We start from the raw sequence: 21999 nt of genomic DNA, 5'->3' as shown, positions 1-21999 counted from the left end.
AGACTTTTTACAACCCATCAGATACAGGAAGTTAGAAGAGATGGAAAGAAAATGGTTAGATAGATTTTCTAATATAAGAATACTTTCAGAAATTGAAAAACAAAAAGAAGAAACAAGGGAAAAAAATAAAAAAAAATAAACAAAAACCACGACCAACAACAAACACAACAAACAAACAAAACCCACAAACCAAACCTGACCAGAAACTTCTGTTTAATACTAACTAGGTGTTTAAATTTTGATTCTGAATTTGCAAAATAAATTTTATCATGTTAACCTTTTATCTGAACATTTTGCAGAGTTGGACAAAGACTTTGGAGGACTATATCCCAGATAAGTCTGTTAAATTGCTGCAGCTTAACAGAATAACTAATGGTATTGATTCAGAAAGACAGAAAGTTGTGCTTCAGAGAGCACAGTTGGGTTGCTGTAATTCCTGCCCTTCATTGGTTGCTGCATTGCTACAGTTTGCACAGTCCAAACAGTTGTGCTCTGATAACAGTTTGGGTATTGATAACCCAAACAGTACAATTGTATTTAGTATTCTGGACTATAAAACCATGATGGAAGGAGGTGAGAGTCACTGAAGGTAGAACGAGGCAATTAGGAAACACTATTACTATCCTAAGACAAGCCTTTTCTCTTCTAAATCACATAGCAGGCAGCTATGCCACAGTTTGTTCCTAAAATTTAAGAAAGGTTCTAGAAAATTTATTTGTTCCTTTTAAATACAAAGACAGCCAAGGTATTTTTGCTATCTTTGAGTATTTTGGGATTATTGTAGAATAGTTATGTGATTTAAGACATGGCATTTAAACCTGGGACCTGTATCTGGTTCCTAAAGCTACCATATCCTAACTGCTGAAAGCAGCAGACACCCAGAATAAATCTAAGTAATGTCCAGAAGAGGGTTCCCAGAATTACAGGTTAAGGTGTCCAGGATTGCTAGGGAAAATCAGGCACCTACAAAGAGTTGTCACAATGGCCAACACACTTAGTACACTTTCACAGTCAGTTGAAAGCAATAGACCCAGTGGGAAGCCAGCTGGAGCTTGTTAATAGGGAATACAAGAAGGGCATTCACATTGAGCCTTCTCTTCTTTTTTCACCATCAAGCATAGTGACCTAAATTCCAGTCCCTGTTCAAAGATGTTTATGCACATTGCAAAATGTGTAAGCGATGCTCAGTGTGGACCTAAATCTAGGATTTATTTTGCTGTAAATGATAAGCTACGCTGTTGTGCTTTTCCTCACAGTCTTTTCCTGCCTTCAGTTCTTTTTGGTGTAATGAAAAAACTTTCACTGGAAGGGTGATGTGTCCTGTCCATAAAGAGCCAACAGATTTCTGGATAGGGCACACCTGAATACTGTGGACCCAAATTCCTTCCTACCAAAGAAAAAGAAGAGGTACCTTCTCTCACTCCTCTGAAAGAAAGCAGAAACCACTACTTTCAGACTGTTTATTGGACTGTGCTCATCTATCTACAGGGAATCAAGAAGAATTCGTAGCTCCCAGACCTTGTCAAGGTCAAGATAGAAACATTCATTTTGCTTAAAGCTTACATAATTCTCTTTTTAGTCTGTCTCTTAATTTTTCCGTGATGCCATTTTGAGAACATAAAAGCAAAACATCTGTGCTATATCAGATCAGAATTCCATCACTGTCAGAGTAGAGAAACAGCATGTGCAAGCAGAGTACCTTATTTTTTGTAGCTCTTCTGGTTTACCCAACTCAGCTTGCAACGATCAAAAATTTATGAACTCCTAAGCCACAGGCAACAGTGAGGTTATTGTATCTGAGGTGTTGAGCAAGCTATTTTCTCTGACAGTGTCTAATTCCCCTGCTTCTCTTGCCTCCCCCTTAATTTTTGACCTGAAGTACCTTAGGCAATGAAGCTACTTCACTGTTGTCATTGTTGTTGTTGTTGTTGTTTTGCTTTATTCATTACCCTTTAGTGGTATTGCCTAGTGTTGTGGGGAATTAAGAATGATCATTCCTTGTTCACCTAAAATTGCATCTGCCAGGTAGAAGTAGTAATTTATCTGTCACTTAAAGGACACTTACACCAAATATTTAATATGAAATGGCCATAAGAATAGAGGTTTTTTTTGAAAATATAATACTAATTAGGTGTTTGCATATGAACATTCCAGTTTACAACCTTTCTAGAATACATTTTTATTTATAACAGTGTCTTAGAAGATGGGAGAAAAAAAAATCAGTCATACAATAATTTACATTGGAAGATACCTCTGTAGGTCAGCTAATCTCACTGAAAGCAAGACCAAATAGATGAGATTGCTCGAGTTCTTGTCCAGTCAAACTCTGATAATTTAAGAAAGACGAAGAGGATAAGGTTAGCAAAGAGATCTTGAAATTTAATTATACTCAATTTGTGGACTTTAACAAATTAATAAATTATTGTGTCTACATATCTTTAAATTTGATGTATAGCATTTATACAATTAGCAATACTATCTTACTAGGCAGCAAAATTATTCTGAAGGCACAAGTAGAGCTCCTCCACTAAAATTGTAAGGGTAGAATAGGTAAGAGTTTGCAAAGGTACAGAACACAATGTATAATACCACAATTATAAGTACCCTTGGTAATACAAGAAGGCAAGAGTATTTGCCCTGTTCTATGAATGCATACCCACTCTATATAAAATAGATCTACACTGCACTAGCATTATTTCTAACAAGATTTCATCTAATCTGGTATTATAATACAAGTTTCAACTTGTTTATTTGAACCAAATTTCAAATCCCCAGATTGTAGTTTACCTACAGGCAACAAAGTTTCAAACTTCATCACTTCCACAGAAGACAATTGTCTGTGTTGTCCCTCTCACCTTTAAAATCTACATTTAACATTAACTTGAATTACTGATTCTTTCATACAGTTAGATATATATTTAGTATTATATTTTACTTACAGTGATGTAAATTCATAAGCTATGTGCAGTCTTAAAAGGATAGCCAGATATTTTACTGGAAATCATATTTTATTTTTTCATGTATTTTATACAGATAAGTAATTCCTCTATTCCTCTATTCCTTTCAGTGTGTTTCTTTATTTATTTTTTTTTATTTCTGAAAGGAGGGTTGTTTTTCTCCTTTGTGTGCGTTTCACTTCTTGAAACTCCAGACAGCTGAATAAAGCAGCATCACTCACCTGCTTAATTACCCATGTCTTGCTTTTCTCTGCATAGCAGTCCTATACACAAAAGCCAATTATGAATCCCAAGTTTGACTGTCAGGCGAATATTAAGAATTATGAAACAGTGCTGCAGAATAACTGTATTTTGTGACTTCCTAATATTCTTTCTATGGTTTAAGTACCTCTCTTCCCCTTCAAATGGTGATATTTGTAAAAGTAAAATTTCTATGTGAACAAGTGCAGCGTAAAAGAAATACTAAAATGATCTTATTGTTCCAACTAAAGTGATCAACATTAAAATGATTCAGAAATTTACAAGGCAAATGTATTTAGTATCATCTGTGGATTAATTTAAACTAAAAGTAGCAGTTTTACTATACCCTTCCGTAACAATTTCTGTTTGAAATCTTATTGAAAGAAAGTTTCAAAGTCCAGATTTAAGATACCTTTATCCCCAAATATGATGGCAGTAAAGAGTACATCTACAATACATTTCTGCTTTATTGCTGTTAAACTAATAGTGTCAAATGGAAACACATCAACACAATACACTAGCTCTGTTAAATTATTCCTAAATGATGAATAAACCCATACACACCCACACTCGTTGTACATATCCTATCTACTAATTTGGGTAGTTTTAATGTTGAATGTTTTTATACTTCTTCCCACAAAATTTGCTTAAACCACTTACAATAGAGTCCAAAATTAACCTTAAACTTTGTTCCATGCACTGCACAAGGCAGGTATGTGAAGTGACTAATACCTCCAGTAAGTCTTTGTGGGTGGTTATAAAGAGCAGTGACTAACAACTAGATCACTCTTTTTAGCCACGAATCCAGTTCTTTACAACATCTTCATTTAAATCATTCTATCTGTAGCAGAAAGAGTCTAGTATGTCTTACTAATTGATTAAAGTTTGTATTATTTTCTTATCACAGCTGTTCTACTGCTTTGTCAATTTTCCAATTCTTTCGTTTTGACATTTCTTTGATCTTCCTCCTTCATGCGATATCAAAAAAGAAAGAAACGAAGTGTCTCAAAGATCAAAGGAATAGGTGAGCACAGAAAACTGGGAGGGGCGAAGAATATTTTCTTTCAAGACCTCACTAGTAAGTTTCGTAAGCTGAATATATGTGATACAGCAAGTTAAATACGAGAAGTCAGAAGATTGCTTTAGAAATCAAAGCTAAGGAGTTCCTGTAATAAGGTTCATAATGTTATGCACTGAGCTGAGCCTCTGAAAGAAATAGCCAAATATATGTGGAATGTGCTTCCAAAGTAATTCACTTTAGATGTCATATTTCCAAACTTTCCAACTGTCCCCCCCAGGAAACACAGCTAAATGATTCAGAAACAAGGACCTGGATATTAGTTCTGTCTAAAAATAATAATACTATTAAAAAAACTAATAGTAGTAATAATAGATTTTTGATTGACAGAAATTCAGTTCATGATGGCTTATGTTAGCCTCCTTCCTGCTTATATTCCAGAAACTTAGAGATTCAAAATCCTATATATATATATATATTAGGATTATATATATATATAGGATATATATATTAGATATATATATTATATATTATAATATATTATATATTATATATATATTAGAGATTCAAAATGCTATATATATATATATATATAAGGATTATATATATATATAGGATTTTGAATCTCTAAGTTTCTGGAGTATAAGCAGGAAGGAGGCTAACATAAGCCATCATGAATATATATGTATATATATATATGTTATTTTTAATTGTTTGTTTTTAAGAAGCAGGGAAAAAATAAATTGATACTACTTATTCTTCCATTAATTCTGTTATTTTTTCTATGTTCTTAGAAATTTCAGAGTGGTTACTGACATGAGAATATTGTACCTAAGTGCACAAGTTTCTCCCTTGAAAAAAACAACTGTAATTGTCACTGTTCATTTACAAGATATAGGAGATCCCTCCTCTGGTGAGGTAATTGTAGCTTCCTTGACCTATCTATGTACCCTGACATATGATAATAAGCTCCTCCGTAGTGTGGGAGAAAGATGGGTAATCTCTACACTCAGCTAGAATACTAAATAACCGATCTCCTGCAATCAGAAAACCTGGATTCATATTTTTTTTAAAGTGTTATTAAAGGAAGAGAAATGAGAACAAATATTTATTTGTGGAAAAAAAAAAAAAAAAAAAAAAACACTCTATATCATTTAAATTACATATTACCAAATACTGAAAGAAAAATTTATATACATAAATCTCACTCTGAGTTCACAATTCTGGAGGAAGGGGTCATTATCAATTTGCATATCATTAAAATGAAACTCACCAGAGTCTTGAAGTGATATAAAACAAAAATTAAAATGAAAAGTGTAATGATAATAAATTAATCTGCACTAATCAGAGTAGTGACAGACATAACTATTTTACTCCAATTCCATCTGCTTGCTTCAACTGTGTTTAGAAAAGTTTGATTCTCAGATTTACCCAGAGCTGTACTCTTTAATTTGGGGAAAATATAGGGATGGTGCCATTCCCTAGATGATCTCCAACATGGAGTTCCTCCCATGGGATACCATCATTCCCTAAATGGTCCAACATGGGCTTCCCACAAACTGAAAACTTCTTCAAGAACTGCTCTAATATGGGTCTGTACCGTATGCATCTAGGAGCAAACTGCTCCAGCACGGTCTCCCATGAGCGGCAGCTCTCCCCAGATACCTGGTCCTGCATGGGCTCTTCTCCATGGGCTGCAGTTCTGGCCTGGGGCCTGCTCCTGGGGAGGCTCTCCATGGGCCGCAGCCTTCTCCATGCCACCTCCACCTGCTCCATCGGGGGCTCCTCCATGGGCTGCAGCGTGGAGATCTGCTCCATGTGGGACCTATGGGCTGCAGGGGGACAGCCTGCTCCACCAGGGGCCTCTCCACAGGCTGCAGGGGTACTGCTGCTGCCTGCCTGGAGCACCTCCTGCCCTCCTTCTGCGCTGACCTTGGGGTCTGCAGGGATGGCTCTCTCTCATTTCTCACTCTCTTCCAGTTGTGCAGTGTTTTTTTTCTTTTTTGTTTGTTTGTTTTTGTTTGTTGTTTTGTTTTGTTTGTTTGTTTGTTTTGTTGGTTGTTGTTGTTGTTGTTTTGTTTGTTTGTTTCCTTTCTTAAATTTGCTTTCCCAGAGATGCAACCAACATCCCTTAGTTTTGGCTAGCAGTGGTTCACTTTTGGAGCTGGCTGAAACGGGCTTTTTGCTAATGCGGGTCAACTTCTGGATTTCAAAGAGGCCACCCCTGTTATTAATGTAAGAACAAGAGAACATTAATTCTTCTGTGTTTACATGTTGCAAAGACAATTTTCCCACTAAAAAGGTATTTGGTCTTATATTTAATATACACTACCTTTTTGTTGTTGCTGCTGTTATTGTTTTATTATTTACATAAAATATTCATTTATTGTCTTCCATTCCTTAAATAACTTTGATTCTTACCCAGAAGGATATTTTGTATGTACTATTAATTCTGAAATGTATTTCATCAAAAGGTTATACAGTCAGGTAGGTCATAAAATAGCTTTATGCAAATCTTTGACTCCTGACATTTTCATACTTTTCCAACTTTCCTTTGGAATGATGTTATAGTTTGAAATACAGAGATCTCTTTTCCTATAACACAGTACTCACATGACATATTCATTTTTATTAGCTCCAGTAGAACAAAATGTGCAATAGTTTTCACAAAGATAGTTCACCATCTGAATTTTTCCTTGAGCTCATCACAGTTTGTCAGCTAATGAAATGCTTACAAAATCACATTCAGGAAGCTGTACATGCCTATTAGATTTCATATTTTGAAATGGAAAAGGTACAGTTTATTTCAACAACATACTGAACTAAAATTCTCTTTTTCTTTTTAATTTCTTTTGTGTGTGTGTGTGTGTGTGTGTGTAACAAAATGGATGCCTTTATTTATGATACCTTCCAGAGTATTTTTTTTTAAAGTTATTTAATCTTAAATACACACATTAAAATGACATGAGGTTTTGATTTGGATCAAAAAGAGAGTAGATGCTGGAAGAGCTCTCTTCTTTTTTCCCCTGACAGAAGTGTGTGCTCTAATTTAAACCTTGGATTTGGAAAGAACTTTGGGCCCTCGCGAGACTTCAAGTAGTTCAGCCTTAAAAAATTCAAGCAGTTCAGACTCCCTGCGAGAAGACAAGTCCGCATGAGACTTTCCCATTCTTCTGATCCTAGAATAAATTTCCTGGAGCAAGAAGTAGCAATGCTACTCATGTGATCAGTGTTTCTTTGGGCTGTTGAGCCTTTATAGCAGGACAATAACAACACCTTGAGAGGCAGAAAATGAAAAGAAAAAGCATCAACATTTTTTTTTCTTAGAAGTGTGTATTCATTGAAGAAATGTTGAGGTTTAACATGAATTACAGGACTCTTCTCTGTAAGTATGATAACATGCACACTACTCTTTGTAAAAGTACTTATAATATTGCACCCAACAGATGTTTTTGCTGCTCAGGGAGAGGATGTGGAGGGGTCAGGGATAGAGAGGTCAGCTTGGGCCTGGGAAGATGGAGGGGAGGAAAGATGTTTAATGTTTGTCTTTTTGTTCCCACTACCTGAAAAATATTTATTTTAACTGGTAATAAACTATTTTTTCCCCAAGTATAGTCTCTTTTTTCTGTGATGGTAATTGTTAAACAATCTCTCTGTCTTTATCTCACCCCATGAGATCTGCTGTTCTTGTTTTTCCTGTTTTCTCCCCTTGTCCTGCCAAGGGTGGGTCACTCCCCAAATTTGGAAGTTTAACTGTTGGCCAAGTTTAATCCAACACACCTTCTTCTACTGAACTAGCTCTATTTGCTTTCAGTTAGCATGGTTTTGCAGTGAAGTTCCTATTAGTAATATCTTTCACTGCAATGCTGAAGTTTGTGCAATGTGGGCCCTGGTGAGAACATGAAGGGAAACAATTTTCATACAAAAGGCTAAAGAACTGCGGCACACAACAAATGATTCAGAGTATTCAATTCAACTGGTAGGGTACCTTGTTACCACCACAACTTCCACCAATTACCAGAAGTAGTACCGCAGCAAAGTACATGCAGAAATAATCAAAGTATCCACTTAGTGGATTCTCTATTAATCTTCTCTCAAAGTATGCCTGTTGTAAATCAAAAAAAAAAAAAAGGCAGAACTTAAGAGCTAATTTCACAGTGTTGAAGAATAAATACATAAAATATAGACCAAGCAATAGAAATAAAACCCAAATAAATCAGCAATGGGCAGGAGCATTCAGCTAGCACACATAATTTTCTTTTACTTGGAAATGATCTTACAAAAAAAAACAACTCATGGAGAAAAGAGTGGGATTAAAATGCTGTAGGAAGAAAATACTGACCTTTGACTATTATTCTAGCCTTGTGTAGGAAAAAAAAAAAAAAAAAGAGAGAGAGAGAGAGAGAACACTCGCTAATAATACTTTTATGTTTCTAGCAACAGAAATAAACACTAAGAATTTGAGCTGAGAGGTAATGGACTGTCATTTCTTGGATTGACAGAGCTAATTTAAAAAAAATAAAAAAAAATAAGCTAATTGGACAAGTTCTGTCATAGGAAAATGTCAACTGCAGGAGAAAGGCTCAGATTTTCTGGAAATTGAATCTAATGGCACAGCTCCTACAAATTAATTCTCACTATTTCATTATAATCATGTTTTCACAGGTTGTTTTTTGTTGTTGTTGTTGTTTGTTTGTTTGTTTGTTCCATGATACGCAGACAGGTAGAAACAGAAACCTCATTTTATTATAAGAGGTTTTATAATCTGTTAAACGTAAATTTTGAAATTGCCCCATAATATCATTCAATGATAATGGATAAAGAAAGAAAACTCATAAAAGAGCAGTGGACTATGTGGTGGTTTAACACCGATAGGTAGCTCAGCTCCAGAACAACCACTCTCTCACTTTCACTCCTCAAAACTACAGAGGGAGAAAATATGATGAAAAAAGGCTCATAGGCTGAGATAAGGAAAGGGAGATCACTCGACAGTTACTGGCACAGTTAAAACAGACTAAGCATAAGCATGATTAATGGAATTTATTGGCCACTACTTGAGCAGTGAAGAACTAAAAGCAAACTAAAAACACCTTCCCACCTTCCATCCCCTTCTACTTCCAGCACAGGGAAAGGAGGAATGGGGGTCGTGGTCAGTCCATAACACTTTATCTCTGCTGCTCCTTTTTCCTCACTCTGTTTCCCCTGCTCCAGCATGGAGTCCCTCCCATGGGATACCATCTTTCCCTAAATGATCCAACATGGGCTTCCCACAAACTGAAAACTTCTTCAAGAACTGCTCTAATATGGGTCTGTATCACAGGGTTGCCCTAGGAGCAAACTGGTCCAACAGGGGTTCCCCACCGGGTGGCAGCTCCCCCCAGACCCCCTGCTCCTGTGTGGGCTCCTCCCCATGGGCTGCAGCTCTGGCCTGGGGCCCGCGCCTGGGGGGGCTCTCCATGGCTGCAGCCTCCTCCAAGCCACCTCCACCTGCTCCACCGGGGGCTCCTCCATGGGCTGCAGCGTGGAGATCTGCTCCATGTGGAACCCATGGGCTGCAAGGGGACAGCCTGCTCCACCAGGGGCCTCTCCACAGGCTGCAGGGGAACTGCTGCTGCCTGCCTGGAGCACCTCCTGCCCTCCTTCTGCACTGACCTTGGGGTCTGCAGGGATGGCTCTCTCTCATTTCTCACTCCTGTCTTCCAGTTGTGCACTGTTTGTTTCCTTTCTTAAATTTGCTTTCCCAGAGATGCAACCAACATCCCTTAGTTTTGACTAGCAGTGGGTCCCTTTTGGAGCTGGCTGAAACTGGCTTTTTGCCAATTAAGGTCAGCTTCTGGACTTCACAGAGGCCACCCCCGCAGCTCCCTTCCTACCAAAACCTTACCATATAGGCCCAATACAGACTGCCAGGCTTGAAATCTGTGTCTGTTTGCTTAAGGACTTACTTTAGGATTGCTCACAATGCCGTGTGAATCTTTTGGGGTGGGGTTTGTTGTCACCGTCAGCTATGTATACACTTATACACAGATATGTATATATACACACACACACACGTGTATATATGTATTCTAGATGGCCACAAGTCTTTGCCTTTCAAAATAATAATTCTCCAGAAAATGTTTACACTGAAAGAAATGTCTCTATCTTTATTTCCAGTTTTCTACTTAGGCTGTCTTGTTGTTCATGCCATATACCTTCAAGATGAGATTTGGGTGATGTAATTAAGGAAGCCAGCCTAAACTTTGTGTTTGCATTTTTTTTTTTAACTTTCCTTTTTCTTTTTAACAGGTTGTTCTGGGGAGAAATATGAAAAATAAAACCCATAGAAGAATTCCTATTTTTATAAAAAGTTATGCTTCAGACAACATTTATTTTCTGGTTCACTTAAAATTATGGTGAACAACTACCTACATAAAATGAAAAATGAGGGTCATATAGAGGATCATATAGGATTTACTAGTTTTGTGGATCACGTAGCTTTCTTTTTACCTTGTGATTAGGTAATAATTATCTGGTAAAAGTGCAAGTTGATTTGTACACTGAAGTATAAATTCCCCATTATCAACTTTGATTTGACAAATATCGAGAGCACTTGAGTTTAAAATTGCAACAGTTCACAGCAATACAGCTTATTCTCTATAACGTGAACAAAAAGACATTTGAAGCCAAGTGAATAGTCTATAAAACCGCTAAGGGAATAGTTCTTGTGCAATCACTGCTGTTCAAATATATGGATACATGTCAGAAGAAATGAAAGATGACATGATGACATTTGACTGATGAAGGGCAAGGGCAAGACCTTGAACTTCAAAGTTTTTTGGATCAAGGGCAGGACTGAGGAAAGAGGAATCTGACATCCGATTAGGAAAAAAAAATAAAATATATATATATATATATATATATGGCTCCAAAGAGATGCACTGTTATCTTCAAAACATTGACAAACCATCAGTTAAGATCACAAAACTATCTTTGTGTTTGATGGGGAGAGATATAAGTAAATAAAGAATAGCAGCCAGAAGCAATTATGTAAAAGTCTGAACAGTAGTCCCAAGAAAGAAAGATATGTACATTTTGCTGTTTAGTTCCATTATGTGTGTTCATTTCAAATCTATACCCTTTCCAATACAAACAGAAATTCAATTTTGTTCAAACAACATTCCCTTGTTACACTTGTGGCAAGTGAGAAAAATTGTACAAAAACTAGCAAATTAAACAGGTCTTTAGGAACAATGTAAATGCTATTAATTTACTTCCAGTCATGGGAGTTTTCCTGATTCACTATATGACTCTGGTCTGTTTTTGTAGAGAATAAGGTGTATGTTTCTACTTTTAATCTAGAAAGCTGGTTTATATATAAAAAGATTTTGCAAACTCATGAAAGACAAATGCCTATTATAAGTACAGTCTTTGTTTATAAGTACAGTCTCTGTATAAGTACAGTTTTTACAATGAATTATTCAGGCTTCACTTAAAAGGGAAAAGATAGGAGTAGGTGATTACACCATATGCAGCCCTGCTGAGGTGAACTGGTATGCCCATTGTATTCCTCTTACAAGATCAAAAGGAAGATGGTCCTCGGTCAGTAACATCTGGAACATTTATGCACATATACACTTGTCACTTTCCTATTGCAAAGTGGATGCATCCCTACTTAATTCATGATGAACTATGTAAAGTACTTATTGACTACTGTAGGGAAGGAATTGAACCAAGAAGGAATATTTACCTAGAGCATTAACATTTTCTTTATCTTCATATTTTGTTATGTTTATGGTTTATTAAAGAGAAGAAACAATAAACTCTTGAAAGAATCATCAGCTGAGGGAATACAATTGCAAGGAACGAGGAGAAAGATAGTATGACAAAATGACATTTCAGGAAAAGGTGCCAGGCTACACACTTTAGCTTGATGTCAGGGATTTCTTTTATAAACTAGAATGTTCCACTGGAAACCAAGGAAGGGAAAGACCAGGAGTGTTAAGTAACAAGTAATAAATGCATTCCTGAAAATGTAAATGTAATTATGATCCTGAAGTATATCAGAAGTTTAAAGACATATACAGTATTATTAATGTGAAAATATGAGGCATTTCTATGACCCTAAACTGAACTCTGACCACAGTTTTGGTAATCCAAGCCCAAGAAGAGGAATTTAAACAGGAGCTGAAGATTAGTCAACAGCCAGCAGCATGATTATGAGAATAGAGGATTCAGTTCATGGATGGAAATAAGAAAATTTCAAATTATTCATCCTAGCAAAATAAAACTAAGAGAGAATACTCCTCTGCCTAGACACAGCAGAAGGTAGCTACTGGAAAAAAATATGTATATTGAAAAGCAAGAACAATATTAGTACGAGAAAGAATGGGTGAAGTTCAAGAAAGGTTTCAAAGCAACAAAGTTTTGGAGCAGTCTGTCAGTATGAGTAATGGAGGCAAAAGAGCTGTTTGGTTCTAATAGAGAGCAATGATTAGATCATTAAATTTCTAGGTTTATTAAGAGATTTATAGCATGTGGTTGCCTGCAATACTAAGGACAGATCCCTATGACCCAATTCTAGGTTCACATGTTTCCAGGACAGATTCCTGCCAAATTAAGTGGTGATACATCACGATGACACAAATAGAGCAGACCTCTGCAAATGTTTTGTTACAGCAAAAGAATCACCTCTTAAACTACCCCACCCACCACCCAAATAATGCCTACTTCAAAGGGGAGGCCAATGCAATACTAATATCCAGAAACAAAGATAATCCATGAAATTCTCACATGATCCCTCTTGCAAGAAAGGCTCTGGGTCAGTTACTTCACTTTTCAAGAAAAGGTTTAAAGAATTAATTAGGAAATGGAGTACTCTCATAGCTACCTCAGAGAATACATATTAGTGCTGAATTATTTGACTGGTAGCTTCAGACTTGTTCAGTTTATAAAGGTATTAGGCAAGTATAAGTGATACATCAATGAATTACCTCCTCATCTTTGATTACTATCTATGGGTTACCAGTCAAGCAGCAAACTCAAGTCAAGCATAAATATCTGGTGAATTTGCATCCAAATTCCAATTAAAGATAATGTGCTATTTTAACTGATCGTTTAGACAAATAAATACTGAATAAGGTTATTATTTTGCAGCAGAAATAACAGATCTCAGTGACTGAAAACTAGAAGTGAGGCTCTGTGTGATAATCTGTAGTATGATGAGCTTAGCGGGATTTGAAATGCCGTGGAATGCTGTTTGTTATAAAGAAATATTATTTCAACAATGAATAGGCAACATTCAATGACAAAATATCAAAAGATCCATCAATGATATCATTAGAGAAAAGCTCACCTTACCAGTATTTGCAAATTCACACCTTTTTTGGCACTTCTCAAGAGCACTCTCCAAGTTACAGGTTTGAACTCCTCCATCGCAGCAAAGAACAGCTAACTGTAAAAATTTAGTCACCACCCATATTCACATTCTGTTTTGTACCAGTAAGATCTTGCCCTCCAGGCTTCTACAGCAGAAGTTGACTAAAACATTTTTATATAAGCATATCTAGAGAGATAGTTACAGAGAGATTACAGCATGTTCCAATCTAGACATGTCTCACATGAGCTTCCTCCTGTTCTGGTCAGCTTGCGGCTACATTTGGAGCATAGCCTCTTAAGACAGCATATCTGTTTGTTTACAGCGTGACACGAATGAATACCTGTGGCCCCTAAACCAAAGTGATTCAAATACCTAGTCTGCTCAGCAAGTAAGCAGAAAGGACTTAGCCACACAGTACCCACTTCATCTCAGATAACCTTGCTTAAAGGTGTACATTTAAAAAAAAAAGTATTGTTTTTTTACCTAGAAATACTTAATACTTCTAGGAGCTGCTAAATGCAATAGTCCAGTAAGTACAAGGCTGCCACAGCAACCTGTTTCCAGGACCCAATGGGTGTGCACATACAGACACACACACCATATATACACATACAGAGCTCAATACAAACAGGGAACACAGCATTCACACAACCACAAAAGACTTCATCCTGTTCTGTTCCTGTGCTGATCAAGATGAAATCCTACTAGTGGAAAATATGCATGTATATACTAAATGGATCCTTCCAGTAGCTGGTCTATCCAGCAACTCGCCCCTGGATCCCCTGATCTCTGGGTGCCGGTGGGTGTGCCATCTCCTGAGTCTGCAACCCCAGTGCAGCAGCTAGTACTCAGACCTCTTGGCACACACATAAGCACATGCAGTATGGATCCTTTCAGTAACTCATCTTCTATGCTAGGTCTATACAGTTTCTGGCACCTGCATCCCCTGGTATCCTAGCCTGCTGCACACATGCAGATGAGTCTAGTCTAGATCCATGGCCTTAGCACTACTAAACAGCAGTGGCAGTCCCTCCAGAAGCTGCCTCAGGTTCCCTGGTCTCCCCAGTAGCCAACCTGCAAACTCTTGTTTCTCCAGTATTTGGCCCAGACTTATAGCCTATCCAGTAGTTGCCTCCTAAGCCTCTTATCTTATTCACCAGCTAGTGCAGCTTAGTTTTGGCTACTGATCACACACTGACACACAGACATACACACACACAATGTGCACATGTCAGCATTTCCAATTGCTGTCACTCCAAGTTCATTGGCCCCTATGACACATGATCCTATTCCAGATGTCGGCACATAGACCTCCACACATACACATACATGCAGATAAGGGAGTCCCCTCACTAAGGAAAACAGAAATTATATTTAATAAGAAGACAGGACAGAATGTACTGATCATGCACAGGTTATGGCCAGATGAGCACACTGTCCAGCTGCTGGTTTACGCAACTGGCTCCTTTTATCCCCCTATTGCTTTTTTTTCCTCACACTTGTTCCTCCCCAAACCACCTTGACCCCTTTATTTGCCTGTGGTTCCTCCTCTGAACTTCCCAAGATATTGTACAATCCCAAGATGTTCTTCCCCTATATCCCATAATATCATACTTCCATAGACAGTAACCCTTCTCAGTCTGAAAATGTGCTCTTTAGATCTGCGCCTGTTGTGCAACCCCTGGACCATGTGGCTGATGGCCTTCTGGTGACAGCCCTGGGAAGGGCTAGAATAAGGACTCATCTGATGAAGTTATTGGGGTTTTGCGATCCGGCATTATGTCTCTGTGCTTCTTTTTGTATGGGGTTGGGGGATGAACCTTTTATAACATAACCTAACAATGTCTTATTTTTATATACATAGATATATATATTCCTTACACTGCCCTATGCATCCTGCTCCAGGCTTATGGCTGATAAAGATTCACACCTTACACAATTCAGTGCTCATCTCTTAACCAGACTGATGCTGATGGTCTCCCCAGTCTGCTTCCTGATCAGATCTATGGTCTTCATGGTTTTAGATTGACCCTAGATTCAGTCGTATAACAAGTCAACCTAAACCATCCGTGTGAAAGCAGAAATTGCATTCACCAGTTAATTGTTCTCCACACTGTCTCTTTAAGGCCTAATATCACCATCACTATTTCTTTTTAATTGGTTTTCCATAGACAAACTCCTTCGATTTAACATTAAGCAGCCAGGCAGGATAGTATTGCAGATTAAAACAGGCACATAAAATATTAGTGAAAACAAATACAACATCCTCATTTCTCTGTGGTTGAGTGTGACAATGCTTAAAGAAAAGCATTTTTATACATGCATACAATGATATTGTGTGAATTAACAATTACTTTTACTTTTATCAGAAATCTTTCCCTCTCTCACTTTCTGTATATCTAACATATCACTTTGCAGATCCAATTAAACAGAATTAGTTTTTAGTTTTTAAATTTAGTTAAACAACTAAAATTCTCCCCATTTTCTACTGATGTTTACAGACAATAAATTTATCAATTTTTATCAAAGTTTTAATATGATTTTCCTGTAGTGATAATATTGACTCTCCAGTTCAGCAAGTAGTGCGATTAAGTGTAGTGTGTTGTTTAAATCATTATTTTTCTCAGCCAAAGCTGCTGACAGTTGTTTAATCAATTTTATTTAAACAAGTTGAAAGAACACTAGAAAAGGAGAAAATTAATTACAAAGATTTTAGAAAAATATGAGATCCTTTTTTTTCCAATGAAGGGATATATGTATGTCTCACAAATATTTGGGTTTGGATTTTGATGGATTTTGGATTTTTACTACTGCACAAATGAACAGTCACAATGCTATAATAATAACAATAAATCACTAAGACAATTTTGTAAATGTTTGGTGGAAAATTAGAGTTTTTCTTCATGATGAATTAAATTACATAAAACTTCAGCAAGTGAGTCTTCATGGAACTACTTCTAAAGAGTGAAGTCTGACTTACTTTGCAAGTTTGTGATACGTGCTTAGACAACCCAAGTGCTTCCAGCAGTAGGCTCATAGACTCAAAGATTCTCTGCAGACTCTTCTTGATATTACATCCATACCACAAGTTGTTAAAGCAAAGCATCTTAAACGCGAATAAGTAAACACTGTGCTACAACACAGAGTCCTGTCCTATAATTCGAAGAATTTTTCTCATAGCAGCTCAGGGCACATTCTTCCCCTTTCTCCAATCATCATCACATTCCTGAAGTTATACTATGAAAGAAAAAAAGTTTTAAAAAAAAAAAAGAAAAAAACATTCTGGTAACAAAGCTATCTTTGTAAACATAACATAACAATAACTGGATTTTAGAAATATATAGTCGCTTCATTTTCAGAAACTAGTCATTTCAAAAACCACTGCACTTTACTCCTACTCAAGCCGTATGAATTTCCCCTTTGGTGCTGATGATTTTCTGAGCTGCTCGTTAAACTGATTGTTGTAAGAGACATATTTTTCCCGGTTGTCAGGATAATCAGAGTTCACATAAAATAGGTACCTTTAACTCTAAGAAAGGTATTGTTCCATGTCTTCCTCCTTCGGTGGATCTATTAAGAGATATCAGTCACTAAATGACATTGATATTTTTCTGCTTCTGTAGATCCACAGATGCTATGAGCACTCAATATTTCTGCTGTGGCAAGAGCAGTACTGTACTTACAAAGTGCTGATGTGGTCACATTCTGCATGTGAAGATTGACAGCAATTATCACGAACCTCACAAAGCTCTCTGTAGAGCACAATCTAAGACTGTTTTATTTCAACATATTTTCAGGGATATGAATCATGATTTCTATGCTATATTGTTGTAAAAATAGCTAGAAAAAGGATTAGATTTTATCTATAATCTTGTTTGAACAAGCCTTTCAAATTCAATTCTTCACTGAATATCATTCAGATCTATTTTGTGTTCTTGTGATACTTTATGAGATTTAAATCAAATTAAGAAAAGTATATGTATTTTAATTATAGAATGGTTGAGGTAGATGGGACCTCTGGAGGTCATTTAGTCCAACTCCCACCTGCTCAAGCAGTGTCACCTAGAGCAGGTTGACCAGGACCATGTCCAGATGGCTTTTGAAGTTCTCCAAGGAGGCAGACTCCACAAACTCTCTGAGCAACCTATGCCAGTGCTCAATCACCTGCACAGTAAACAATTGTTTCCTGACGTTCAGGGGAAAACTGTCTTTCAGTTTGTGCCCATTGCTTCTTGTCCTATCAGTGGGCACCACTGAAAAGAGCCTGGCTCTGTCATCTCTACACCCTTCCTCCAGGGATTTATACACATTGATGAGATCCCCCCTGAGTCTTCTCTTATCTGGGCTACACAGTCCCAACTCTCTCAGCCTTTCCTCATAGTAGAGTTGCTTCAGTCCCTTAATCATCTTTGTGGCCCCTCTAGTATGTCAATGTCTCACTTTGCTGTACTGGGGAGCCCAGAACAGGACACAGTACTCAAAGTGTGGTCTCAGCAGAGTTGATTGGAAGGGAAGGATCTCTTTCCTTCACTTGCTGGCAAAATTCCACCTAATGCAGCTAAGAATATCATTAGCCTTCTTTGCATTAAAGGAACATTGATGGTTTATGTTCAATTTGGTGTCCACCAGGACTTTCTTTGCAAAATTGCTTTGCAGCCGGGCAGCACTCACCATGTACTGGTGCCTGGGGTTGTTCTTCCCCAGGTGCAGGACTTTGTACTTCTCCTTGTTCAGCTTCATGAAGTTCCTGTCAGCCCATTTCTCCAGTCTCTCCAGGTCTCTTTGGATGGTGTCATGATCTTCTGGTGTATGAGCCACTCCTCCCATTACTGTGTCATCAGCAAACTTTCTGAGGGTACAATCTGTGCCATCATCGAGATCATTATTGCAGATGTTGAACAGGAATGCACTCTGTATTGATCCCTCTGTTATACTAGTTATTGAGCTCCAAGTAGACTTCATGGCACCAGTCTCTAAGCCTGGTTGTTCAGCCAGTTTCCAATCCACCTGTCTTCCCATCCAACCTATACTTATCAGCTTCTCTATAGGAATCTAAATGGACATTGTATAAAAGCCTTACTGAAGTCAAGGTAGACAATATCCTCTACTCTCCCCTCATTTACCAAGGCAGTCATTTCATCACAGAAGTTGTGCAAACATGACTTTTCCTTGGTAATCCGTGCTGACTATTCCTGATGACATTCTTGTCCTTCATGTGCCCAGAAAGGATTCCCAGGATTAGCTGCTCCATCATCTTCCCAGTGATCAGTCTATTAGATTTTTGTACTTAGTACATTTAAATTATTCTATAAGTATACATCGTTAATATAGATGTATATTGGTTTTATTAAAAATTCTGCTATATTTAAATATGACTATCATACAATGGATATTTTCTGCATAAATATCAATTTAAATTAGAAATAGGTAATATATATATATGTATGTATATATTATATATACGTTTGTGATGGCTTAAGCTTGCGTAGTTGCCATGTGCTCTTCAAGCTGTTCTCTTACTCCCCAGCCTCAGCAAGAAACAGGGAGAAAGTACAATGATAAGGGTCAAGATAAGTACAGGAGGATTACTAAATGATTATTGTTATTGGCAAAACAGACTTGACTTGCGGAGGATTAATTTAATTAATTCCAGTTTAATAAGAGAATAGGATAATGAGAAATAAAAACAAAATTATGAACACCTTCCTCCACCTTCCTTTCTTCCCAGGCCCAACTTAATTCCTGATTCCTCTACATTTTGTCCCCCAGGAGGTGCAGGGGGTTAGGGAATGGGGGGTTATGGTCAATCCATAACACCTCATCACTGCTATTCCTTCCTCCTCATGCTCTTCCCCTGCTCTAGCATGGGGTCATTCCCACAGTATACAGTTCTTCATGAACCACCATCATGGGTCCTTCCCACGGAATGCAGTCCTTCAGGAATGGACTGCTCCATTGTGCACCCCCCCATGTGTTACAGATCCTTCCAGTAAACATGCTCCAGAATGGGCTCCTCAACATGGGCTGTGATTCTGGCCTGGAGCCTGCTCTCCACAGGCAGCACCTTCCTCCAGGCCACATCCACCTGCTCCACCGGGGGCTCCTCCACAGGCTGCAGCATGGAGATCTGCTCTGCCATGGGACCCATGGGCTGCAGGGGGACAGCCTGCTCCACCAGGGGCCTCTCCACAGGCCACAGGGGAACTTCTGCTCTGGCACCAGGAGTACCTCCTCCCCCTCCTTCTTTACTGACCTTGGCATCTGTAGGATTGTTTCTCCCACTCCTCTCTCCCAGCTGCTGTTGTGCTGCACTGTTTATCGTTTCTTAAATCTGCTCTCACAAAGGTGCAACCAACATCTATCATTGGCTCAGCTTTGGCCAGTGGCAGGTCCCTTATCCTTTTTGTAGTCAGCAGGAACTGGCTCTTATCTAATATTGAGCAGCTTCTGGACTCTTCTCACAGGGGTCACCCCTGCAGCCCCCTGTTACCAAAACCTTACTACATATGCAACATATGTTACTACCAATGCAACATTATATATGTACATACATTATATATATTATATATTTTTGTATGCAGTCATCTAACACCATCCCTCCCATTAAGTTTTCTTTATATACCACTGATGAATAAAACTTTGCAGCAACATCTATGGTACAAAGTAGAAAAATAAGTGGTAACCTAACAGATTTTGCTAAAAGAGAATATATGTGAAAGTGAAGGTGAGCACAAGTCAAATCCTTCTTAACTTAATGTATCTCAGAGAGGAAAGTGTTTAAAAACGTCTGAAATTGCAGAGATCTGTCTGACAGTATTAATTATCTATATCTCTAAAATGCCAGACAGAGACAGCATACAGGAAGCTCTCCACTGTCCATCCAGTCCCTAAGACACTGTATGTGGCATCCATAGTGTCCTTTGCTGGCAATTTGAATTAATCATGTGTGCTGCCTCCTCACAAATTTCTTACACCTCTGTAGCAGCCAGTGTCAAAAACAGCACCGTAAAATGCGCCTTAACCTGAACATTACCATGGCAAGGACAGAGGGTAAAGCTGCAGGCTGCATGAATTTTTCAGCACCTCCTAAACAGTTAAATGCATGCTATTATATCAGTTCATGCATAGGTCATACTCATGTGTCCCTGAATTGTCACCAAGGGCACTGCTGCAAACAATACCATGACAGGTAGATAATTTGACTGTGGATCTTGTCTATTGACCCATTCTAACAGCAAAGCACAGGTAGTTCTTGATTCTGCCCTTGGCCTAGACCTCTGGAATCAGTGATTTAGAAGAATCAGATTTAAGAACCATAGTTTATTGGAGAAAAATAATCTCAGGTTTACTTTTTTAATGTTATCTTTACAGTTTAGCTCTTAGAAAGGGAGTGAAAGCCTGGGCTAAATTCAGTTGAGGTCAAGTCCTTAAGGCCAGAAAATAGTGAAATAAATAAATAAATAAATAAATACATATATATAAAAAATAATTCTAGATTATAAAGTTTATTTCAACTAAGCTCTGGTCAGGAAAGATGAGAAAGGTAAGTAACAACTGCATGGTATTAATGTATTATGTCTCAGGATAATCTCAGGATATCTTTCCTATGCATAAGGAAATGTATTCATAGAAACCTAAAAAAAAAAAAAAAAAAGTGTACTAAATAAGAATAAAGCTGTCCTCAGAAGAGCTAGAGCTGCTCTGCTCAAAAGTTTCTGGCTGCAATATAGTAAAGCTCTTGCCTCCACGGCGGGGAGAAATCACATTTCAAATACGTGGAAGCAAAGAAATGGTCAGATGCAATGTTGACATGCATAATTTTCACCATGTCCAAGACCAAGCATAAACTCTTAAAAGCATGTCCGTGTAGACATGGAAAATATTTTTTTCTTAAATTCACCTCCTATTTAAAATTTGACAATTTTTATTTGAGCTCAGTGAAGTATAATGTATATATAGTAGGCTGCTCATCTAGCCTAGTCATAGCTTTATTGCATTATTCAAATTTTTGAATCACCAAAGCTGCATGATAATGTGTCTAGAAATTGGCACATAAAGCAGAAAATAACTAAGTATATATTTCAAGATCTCTTTGGGTGCATTAGAGGTAGACCAGCTGTCACAGTCCTGATCTGCCTGTCAGTCCATACTTGCTTTATATACAGAGTAGCGGTTGTATGCAGATAGACATGAGAAAAATGTTATATTCAATAAGTATCTGTATCTCCCTTTCAGAGATTTTCAGCTCATGAAGATGGCAATGATCTGTTCTTTTGTCAGACTTTACAAGAAGCATCTCCTGTTCTGACCTTTGAGCTTAGCAAGAGCTTCTCAAAAGCATTTATAAAGTTACCACAGTGCCCTTCTTCAAGACGCTCATTAAAAATCTTTTACCATGAAGCATACAAAAACATTTAACAGCAGTT

The sequence above is a fragment of the Cygnus olor genome, chromosome 2 (assembly GCF_009769625.2).
Source record: "Cygnus olor isolate bCygOlo1 chromosome 2, bCygOlo1.pri.v2, whole genome shotgun sequence".
NCBI classification, from domain to species: domain Eukaryota; kingdom Metazoa; phylum Chordata; class Aves; order Anseriformes; family Anatidae; genus Cygnus; species Cygnus olor.
Note: the sequence above shows the minus strand (reverse complement) of the source record.